The sequence below is a fragment of the Camellia sinensis genome, chromosome 13, assembly GCF_055761805.1.
Source record: "Camellia sinensis isolate YWXY chromosome 13, ASM5576180v1, whole genome shotgun sequence".
In the NCBI taxonomy this organism is placed as follows: Eukaryota; Viridiplantae; Streptophyta; class Magnoliopsida; order Ericales; family Theaceae; genus Camellia; species Camellia sinensis.
In genome coordinates this window covers 113,108,494-113,119,501 of record NC_138973.1, presented here as the reverse complement: position 1 = coordinate 113,119,501, position 11,008 = coordinate 113,108,494, and positions in this window count along the sequence as shown.

Genomic DNA, 11,008 nt, shown 5'->3' with positions numbered 1-11,008 from the left:
CTAGTCGTCGACCCCGTATTCTGTTTCTTGTTGGCCGGGTTGTGCTTGCCTTTCTTGAATTTAAAACCCTGCCTCTTGCCACGCCATTCCGACGTTGGTGTTTCAGTTTTCAATGCTTCAATGTTTGACTCGGCCATCAATGCCCGGCCGAGAACACCCACAAAAGTCGGTAGTTTCAAAACATTTATTCGGTCAAGCATTGCAACATTAAGGCCACCCTCAAATTTTCTAGCCTTCTTGTAGTCAATGTCCACCATGTGTGGTGCATATCTGGCAAGTTCGGTAAATTTTGTTTCATATTCCGCAACGGACATCGTGCCCTGCTTCAGCTGTTCAAATTCAGTCACTCTTCTATCCCTGACACACTGAGGGAAATACTTTTAAAAAAAAAAGGCTCTTTTGAACTGAGCCCAAGTCATAACCGTATTTTCATTATGGATAAGCATCCACCACCTTCTAGCTTCTTCCTGCAGGGTGAAGGTGGCTAACAATACCTTGTGTGCTTCAGAGCACGGGAACACCTCAAATAATTTCTCTGTTTCAAGAACCCACGCTTCAGCTTTTAACGGTTCGAGGCCTCCCTGAAAGGACGGCAGTTTCATTTTGCTGAATTTATGGGTGAGAGCAATAATATCCCCATCATTCACATTCGCATTAGGTTCCGGCTGTACCGGAGGAGGAGGAGGAGGTGGGGGCGGTTGATTCTGTTGTTGTTCAAGTCTAGCAGTTATCAGTTCCATCATTCTTTCCATTCTTTCCATTCTTGCCTCAGTAGATGAGGATTCAGGTTCATTTGCATTGTCCATTTCACTATAAGCAGTTATAACAGTTTTAAACATAAGCGGTCATTTGTTTCACAGTTTAACACATTAGCAGATATTCAGTCATAACATAACCACACGCTTTTCAAGTTCATGAAATGCCCTAATCACTTTCCTAGGACACCCTGTAGCTCATTCGGACACGTGTGTGCGGTATGACTCGTGGTTAAGTATCGCTCTGATACCACTCTGTCACGACCCAAACCCAGCCCTATGGGTTTAGCACCGTAACCGGCCAGTAATCCGAGATTACCAAAGGCCTGCAGAACAGTAGTACAGTAAAACAGAGTACAGGGCCTGGCGGAAGCCAAAACAGTAATTAAACAATGCCCAATGAGCTGTGACAGTCTGTATGCAAAAAGACTTTTCATATATATATATATAAACAGTACAGAACAGTATGCACAATATTTACAATCATTCAGACTAGGGACTCAATCCCTGCATAACAGTACAGTAAACCTTCAGTCTATACAGAACAGTAAGACGGTACAGAAGGGGGAAATCTAAAACAGCCTTAACAGATAGGCTCGGAACCTCGCAGTGAGGCACATGGGCTGGCTTGACAAAACTGGAGTAACCTTGACGCTCCTAGCCGCGGTCTGGTGCTCGTACACCTACATATATATATAAACAGTGAGCTAAAGCCCAGTGAATAACATAATGCGTAAGGAGGTCAAGAATGAAATGTCTTTACAGTAATGAAATCAGTTCATCAAACAATACTTCAGTCTTTCAGTCAGAATAGTTATTCAATCATATGTGGTACATCCATTAGCATAGCAGTAAACAGTAGGTCTTAAAGACCGAACAGTAATGATGGCCATCAATCAGTAAACAGTAGTGGTTCCATGAGGGAACCGACAGAGATCTCTGTAACAGTAGCAGTAACAGTACACAACAGTTGCTAAGGATGCCACAATACATTTCAGAATATAGGACATACATTCAAGCAATTAACAATAATTACTTCAGAAAACATTTTCGTTAAACAGTCAGAAAACATTCTCAGTTGAACATATCTTTACACAATTGTTACTCACAGAGTTTGGGCTATAGTAAGCTAGAGCGCGTCTCCCCAGTCGCCAACCCTACACAGTTAACAGATTGAACACACACTAAGCTACACAGCTGGGAAAGATAACAACTTAATCCCTAATTTGCCTCGGTGTGTTCTATATCTATGTCCTCCATAAGATGTCTTAAACTAGGCCTAGGAATGCCTAGAATGGGATGAGGATGCAAAGATATACTCAAAAAGCAGTTTTAGAATTTAGCAGAAAAACAGAGTCCCGCTCGAGCGCAGGTTTCCCCGCTCGAGCGGTCATGCAACAAAGGTACACGCTCGAGCGTCAACTTTCCCGCTCGAGCGTACTGTAAAAGTACTGGATGGGTGAAATCTCCGCTCGACGGGCGCTCGACGCCCGCTCGATCGTGAGACACATGCCTCCGCTCGAGCGCCCAATCCTCCGCTCGAGTGGACTGTAAAACAGTGCAGAGATACTGGATGCTCGGATTCCCCGCTCGAACGTCTCTTACCCCGCTCGAGCGGAAGTGCAAAATCTGAAAATTCCAGATTGCACCTCCAAGCCAAAAACCAAGTTCAAAAGCATCAAAACCGATCCTCTTGGGCTGAATTTCCAGAAAACAGTTGTAAACATATAGAATATCATAGTTCAAAACTCAATTTGAGAAATCAAAGCCCAAGGGTGTTTAATTGAAACCCAATTTCAAACCATTTTTCAAGAACAATATGAACATGCAAACATGCATGAATTCAAATCATTTTGAAGTTCCAAATTGATGCTCTAAGAAGCCAATTGTTTCCAAAACATGATGAAATCATGGACTTGAACATAATTGTGAACATGCATGCAATATTTTGCCATGAACTCAACTCAAACTCCAACAACACTAACATGCATGTATGAATTATGCTCTATATCAACAACCATGAACCAATTCTAGACTTAATTCACTAGAGGCTCATGAATCTTGCATGAATAAGCTTAAACATAACAAAGAGGGGTTGAAATCCTTACCTAGAGCTTCAATTACAAGGTGAGAAAGCTTAATTTGCAACCTATACTCCAATTCCTTCAATTACCAAGCAATTTACAAGCAAAATGAGATGAAATTCACTCCTCTAGTTCCTCTCTCTCTCTATGGTCGGCAATGCAAGGAAGAAGGCTGAGGAAAACATTTTGATTTAAGTGTAATGAACTCAAAGGTGTATAGGTAGTGGCCCACTCAAGGGCAAGGTTGTAAATAAGTCCAATTCATATAATTAACTCATTTTAATCTAATTTAATCATACCTAATCAGTTTTCAGATAATTATACCATAAAATCACATTAATTATGATGATCATAAAACACTAATCAATTTCTAGTTCGGCCGTCGATAAGGCCTTCAATTAGCAGTTTAAACATAAAACACGAACAGATAATCAAACAGTCAAACAGATGGATTATACATTTAAACAGATGCAGTCAGTCAATTAATTCCAGATTCCAGTCAGTCAATTCAGTACTTTAATCAGTCCAATTATCAGTCATAATCAATTCGGTTTAACGGTAATCGATGGTTATCGGTAATCAATCAGTCATTAATCGGTAAACAGTATGAGGGTTGTTACACTTCGGCTCTGCAACTTGTTGACTTCTTCACTAAGACTCACACCACTACTCGGTTTCGGTTTTTTCTTGACAAACTCTCAGTATTTTCTGCTAAAACACCTTGAGTTTGAGCGGGGGTGTGAGAATATGTGTTCTTCTAGGATTAAGAATAAGTGTCCTATATCTATTAGATTTCTATATATCTCAGTGATGTATTCATGTAGGATTAGGAATTAGTGGTACTCTATATAAATGATGTATTCGTTGTTCAATCAATGCAATCTAATATACAGTTTTGTTTAGAAAACTTACAAAATCATCCCAACAATCTTAAAAAATTTGCCTTGGAAAATCCATCTGGACTTGGGATTTGTCTTTCTAGCAATAAAAAATTGCCTCTCAGATTTTATTCTTATCAAAAAGCTTCTCCAACCATCTTACTGGAGACTCATCAATTAGCATCCAATCCAACCCATTAATTCTTGGCCTCACAACTCCTCCATTCGAATATAAATTCAAGTAAAATATAAATAACTCTTAACAGTTTGTTCTTTTGAATCCACAAATAGTCCATTGCCCACTTTTAATTTCTTGATGAACTTGTTTTTCCTTTTTCCATCAGCAATCTTAGGAAATAATTTGGAATTATTGTTGCCCTCCTTTGCCCATTTCATTTTGGCCTTGTGACCCCCCAAAATATGTTCCCTAAATACAACCTCTTCTAAATTAGATGTTAGCTCCGTTCTTGTTTTCCTCAAATTCTCATCAAATCACCCCCAGACCAAACCAAACTCCAAATCATCCAACTCCCCAATCCTTCTAATAAATTCATTCTTTGTTCCATTCATGTCTCTGAAAAATCCCCCTATTCCAAACCTTCAATTTTTCCTTGATTATCTTTAATTTGCTCATAAATTTAAAACCCTTCCATCCATAGCATATACAACTTCTCCACTACTCAATGAAACTCCTTTTAAAAGAATGATGCTCTAACTTGCCACATGTACTCAAATTAAAGTGGTGAAGGGCCTCACTTAAAAGGATTGCTCTCGAGCATCACAGGACAATGATTCGACACAACTCTTGGCAACACTTATGTCTAATGTTCGGAAATCTCTCCTCTCATGCCAAAGAAAGTAAGAATCTATGCAACCTACAACACACTAAGTTAGATTACAGATTAGACCATGTAAATCGAGTGTTAGACAAAGGAGGGTCGATCAAATCACATTCCTTATAAAAGTATCAAAATCTCTCATAGCCCTAGTCACCTTAGATTAAATTTTTCCAAAAGAAACATAACCATATTAAAATCGCCTCCTACACACCAATATAGGGAGCACAGCACAAAAAGACTTATCATTTCATCCTACCATTCTACCCTTATGTTGGTCTACTAGGCCCATAAGCTCCAATCAACCACTACTCACTATTATCTAAGTTCTTGAATTTAATTGACAACAAAAATTTCCCTAAAACAATCTCACAATCATTAACAACCTTCTCGACCCAAATAATCAAAATACCCCTTGTAGTACCACACGATGGTAAAAAAAGAAAAAGAAAAAGAAAAAAAGCATTTTCTAATCCTGAACTGCCAAACATTTTTAATAAAACAGCTATCACACTTATTGACTTTGGACTCCTGAAACATAACTACGTATGGTTGATGCCTTGTGAGAAAATTCTTAATAACACCCCTTTCTTTCATTGACCTATGACCTCTAATATTCCAACTTATTATCTTCATCAAAAACCATTGCCTCTCCTAACTTCCTTTTGACTACCATTGCAATTAATGTTTGAATTATTATTATTATTATTATTATTATTATTATTATTATTATTATTATTATTTTATGGTATTAGTAGAATAAAATCCATGATTATACAATCACGGATTTCTTGCCTCATTCAGTGTAATTTTCTTATTTCCTAAATTGTAACTCTGCTTCAATATATATACATGACCTAACCTCATTGAAAGGGAATCTAATTATATAATTCTTCTTGGTATCAGAGCCAAAACCCTAGTCCATCCTTCCCCATTCTCTACTCTTTTCTTGTTAGCACCACCTAGCCACATATCACCATCGCTGACAGCCCCTACCCGGGTGGCATCACCTCCTGTCTTTTTCGGCAGCCTCTATTGGCCTAGTCGGCCCCCTCCAGGTTATGACCTAGCCACCAACCAGGCCATCCAAGGCCTTTTTCGTGTTGGACAAACCACCTAGGGTGGTGTTTGGACCCTTTGCAGCCTTTTCGGGTGTGATGCTTCATGTTCTACCCTATTTTTGGGTCTTGTGCCGATGTAGTAAGCACTTGTTAATTATTTTTCTTCTGTTTGGGGCTCTTGGTGTTCGGTAGTAGCTTTTCTGCAATGCCGCATCTTTGGCTTCTTGAATTGATTTGTGGTTAGTCTTTTTTTGGCCTTTGCTGTGTAGGTATTGTTCCTTTTTATTGCTTCACATCATGATTGAGGCTTTTGGAAAATCTAAAACTACTAGGGGCGTATAAGTACAGTGGTCCTTAGTTTCGATGGTTCTCTCACATTGCCTGCTTCTGTTCATCGTATCACGAGTATGTTGCTCAATGGCAAAAATTTTACTGCATGGAGTCGCTCTCTTTGTCACTACCTTGGTGGTAAAGGTAAATTTGGGTGGCTTTTTGGATACTAAGGTACAACCGCCTGTTGATGCCCATAAACGGGCTCAATGGGATATTGATAACTACACTCTCCTGGGGTGAATTTTTAATTCTATTGAGGAACATATCTATAATATGTTCATATATTGTGATACAATCCCTCATTTTTGCTAGATGTATGCCCATGCTCGACATGGCTCCTAGATTTTTAAGCTTTATCGGGATATTTCTTGTGCATCATAAGAGGCTTTAGGTCTTTCTATTTCTGAGTTCATTGGTTAGCTTCAATTCCAATGGGAAGAATTAGCTCAATATGAGCCTTTGAGTGATTTTCCTAAAAAGGCAGCATCTATTGTTCATGTTAGAATAGTTATATGTTCTTCTCTTATTATTTAGTTAAGTCGAGGGCACTATGGCCATATTGTAATTAGGTTTTATATACATATGTTTTGCTGGTGTAAAATAATTCGATAACTTTAAAACCATTTAGTTACATTATATCTTTTCCTCTTCTCTCCTTCTTCCTCTCTAAACCTAACCGTAATTCTCTACATTTTACATTATAATTTGGTATCAAAGCAATTTATTCTACACTAGCAAGGGTTTAACAGATTCTGGAGATTGACCTGAGATGACAAAGACGTACTAATGTCATCATTTGTACAATGACATCAAGGTGACGTTAGCAATTGTACAGACGGGAATTTCCCTACATGCTTGAAATTTTCTCCTGAGCATGATGGTATTTTTTGTGGAATTTTTGGATCACCCTTGATATGAGTTTTCTAGTTTTGAATGTTTTTCGAATTTCTTACTGTTAATCTTTGAATATGTGACTTAGCTTGGTTTTTGTTGTTTATACTTGTTGGACCTTATCATATAGGTGTCGAAAATACCTTAGCAAGGGGTATTTGATCTTAGTTTGTTGATTTGTTGGTGTTGGATTGGTTTTTTGGTTCGATTTGTGCCTTATTGTAGTTCAGCACCTGTTTCTCATACCTATCCCTAGTTTGTTCATGGCCTCTTGGTTTTGAGTTTTTTTTTTTCTCTTGCATTTCTTGGTTGTTGTGGGTGTTGATTGTTGTCGGTGCTGGTATTTTGCTAGTTTTTTGTTGGTTCAGTGTTTCTTTATTATGTAACTTACGAGATTGTCATGGCTGAGACAGAGGCTGAGGCCAAACCACCTATGCCTATGATTAAGGATGATAAGATGCCTAAATCTGTTACTACCAAGAAATTGAATAGTTTGAACTATATGGCTTGGGCTCATGCCGTTATAAAATTTTTACATGGCAAGAAGAAGTTACGTTTTCTTACTGAATTACCTCCTGCTTCTGATAAACCTAATTATGATGGTTGATGTAGTGAGGATTCTTGTGTTATGGAGTGGATATGGCATAGCATAGACTCTCATGTTGCTACTACTATGGAATTTTGTGACACTACTAAGCAAATTTGGGACTCTCTTACTGAGTCCTTTTTGAATCAGAGTAATGTCTCTGCGGTCTATGACTTATATGAGCAAAGTTTTGCTAGTCATCAATTTGGCCGGTCCCTTCCCGATTATTATAGTGGTCTTAAGAACCTGTGGGATCACTTATTGCAGCATAAACCCTTCACTACTGATTTGGCTAAATAAAAGTAACATTGGAAAGAGTTTATGATAGCTTCTTTACTCTTGGGCTTGGATTTTGATTTACAGGGCGTCAAGAATCAGAGTCTCACTAGTGAGGCTTTACCTTCTACTGCTAATGCATATTCTTAACTGTTGCGTTCTTCATTAGGATAGGCTTAACCCACCTCTAGTTCCTTTTCCGTATTGATGTCTCGAGTGGTGGTGATCGTGGGCCTAGTCGACGAGTTTTCATGGACAACAATCTAGTCACTGGGGCTTCAATTCTAGCTCTTGGGATTCTCATGGAGGTAGTTCTCTTCGTGGTGTTTCCCGTGGTGGTCGTGGCATTGGTTTTATGTCTCATGGTGATCAGAAGTGTACTCATTGTGGTTTTTTAGGCCATACTAAACCTTGGTGTTGGCAAAAGTATGGCAAACCTGATAATGTGCATCAGGTAATGGATGCTCCATCCTTACGGTTGACCTTGATTCCTTTTGGTTCTATTGATTCTCTAGTTGATTCTTATGAGGCACTCACTACCCAGATTAGCGAGTTTACCGCCTTCGTCATTTCTCTCCAGATTGGTCTACATCCATCCTCTACAGCTACTATGGTTAGTTCAGGTAATATTGTATGTGTGGCTTAGTCCACCCAACCTTGGCTCATACACTCTGGCGTTAGTTCCCATATCTTTGGTAATTCCTCTCTTTTCCATACTCATAGGCCTGTTACCCATAATATTATACTTGCTGATGGGTCTTCTCGCCTTATCAATGGTCAAGGTCCACTTCACCCTACTCCATATCTCTTCTTATCTTCTGGTCTTTATGTTTCTAATTTTCCATTTAATTTGCTTTCTATTAGTTAATTGACTAAAGCTCTCCACTGTTCTATAAGCTTTTCTCCCACTTCATGTGTTTCGCAGGACTTTCAGACCAAGAGAATGATTGATTTGGGGCATGAAAAGGATGACTTTGTTAAGAGTCATCACTAACTCTCCTCACTTTTTAAAATCTTCTCTCTAGAATATTCTAGAAGTTTCCATATGAATCTAGAATACTTTGGAAAGATCTAGAAGATTCTAGAAAGACCTAGAGAAGTCTGGAAGATTTTAGAACATCTTAAAAGGTTCCGAAACATTGGAGAAGTTTGGAGAAATATAGAGAAATCTAGAAAGTTTCAGAAGGTTCTAGAATATTTTAGAGAAGTATAAAAATCTCTAATATGTACTAGAGTCATTTAGATTGTTTTAGAGTGTAGTGAAAGTATGAGTGTATTCTAGAAAGTTCTTCAACTAGTATAAATATGAGATGAGTGGATGTACTAGGTATTTAATAATTGGACAATTGAGTGAAAGAAGACTAAGTCCAAAGTGAGTGGTCAACCACAACAAGAGTGATCTAGTGTGAGGTGTCTTAAGGTCTTGAGTGAGAAAGACACAAAGTGTGAGTGCTTGAATGCATGTGTGAGTGGATAAGTGAAGTGTATTAGTATGTGATTGTGTACAAGTGTTTTGTGTACTAAAGTGTTATCAATAAAGGTTGTATTTTTGGATCAACCAGTGTGTCAAACTCAACAATTTGGTATCAAAGCTTGGTCGCTCGGGGACTGACACGAAGAGTGATTGAGATTGATACAAGAGATTGTTAAAGCCAATGATGACAGTTGTTATGACAGATTTAGGAAACTTCATCGAAGGTATGGAGAAATTAAATTATTATAATTATGATTATTGGCAAATGCACATTAAGCCATATCTTCAAGGACAAGATCTATGGGAGATTGTTGACGGCAAGGAAACCATGTCACCTGGATAAGAAAATGCAGAGGCCTTGTGAAAGTGGCAGATCAAGGCTGGAAAAATAATGTTCGTGTTAAGGACAACCATTTAGAATTATTGGAGTATGTTTGGAAGTTTACTACTCCAAAAGCAATCTAGGACACATTCGCGGTGTTATTTTCGAAGACGAACGATGCACGACTTTAGTATCTAGAGAATGAGCTTGCAACGGTGACACAAGGATCAATGACTATCAACCAATATTTTCTCAATGTAAAAACTCTTTCAATGAAATTTCATAACTTGATCTCAAGTCAAAAATTAGCGAGTCAAGAATGAGACGCATTATTACCCAAGGTTTAAGACCCGAGTGTAGTGGGCTTATGGCTAATGTCAAAGGATGGTTCACTCAACCATCACTGGTCGAGCTCGAAAGTCTATTGGCAAATCAAGAAACTTTAGCAAAGCAAATAGTTGGAATCATACTGAAGAATGAAAGTAAAGAAGATGTGTTATTCAGTAACAAGAGAAGAGATGGACCAAAGTAGCAAAAATATGAAAGATCGAAGAAAGAAGAAAATGAACAATCACAAGATGATCGAAGTTATCAACAAGGGAGAGTTTGACATGATGAAAATGATCGAAAAACTACTAGATTTAGACTACGCAACATAGAGTGCTTCAACTGTGGCAAGATTGGCCACTACGCAAAAGATTGTCGATTAAGAAGAAGACCAATTGAAGCTAATATGGTAACATCTAACGGTTACTAAGATGAGAGTGAAGAAGAATGGGATTTCCAAGCATCGTGTGCAATGTTTGTGATCGTAGAACCATGGTACTCAGAAGAATAGCTACAATTTGAAGAAGAATGGAATTTTGAAGCATCTTCTACAATGCTCGTGGTCACTGAAGTCGATTTAGGAGAAGAGATAGACTTTGATAAAGGCATACAGGACCAATGCAATGCAATTATCAAAGAAGTGGATGCATACTCTATCAGAGATGAGTCGGCTCTTGCAATTGATCTTAATCTTCAGGAGGTACAGATCCAAAAGCTTATCTACTAGAGAAGTTGGAGGAGCAAACAGAAGAAGAAGAAGTGATAGAACTGCGACAACCAATATCTGTAAGGCAATGTTAACCCAATCTACGGTACGTTGATGCGACCTTTGCTAAGATGGAAAAGCATGTAACATTCTAGAAAACAACAAAACTTAACAATTGGAGGGTGATGATGGAACAAGAAAGTATTGAATCAAAGCAGAGTCAGAAATAGCATTTGGTACCTAAGCCCAAGGATCAAGATTGTATATTCATCAAAGGACCTAGTGTTCTATGGAAGAATAAAGTATGTAGCGGCGCATCATTACTTCCTAAGAAAAAGATTATTGTTGGGAAAGATAAAGATGAAGTTCTTCAAGGTAGAGGACATGGTTGTAGACATCTTCACGAAGAGTTTATGAAACGATGTGGCATGGTTACATAATCAAAAAATGAGAGTGCTGAAGGGGAGTGTTAAGAGTCA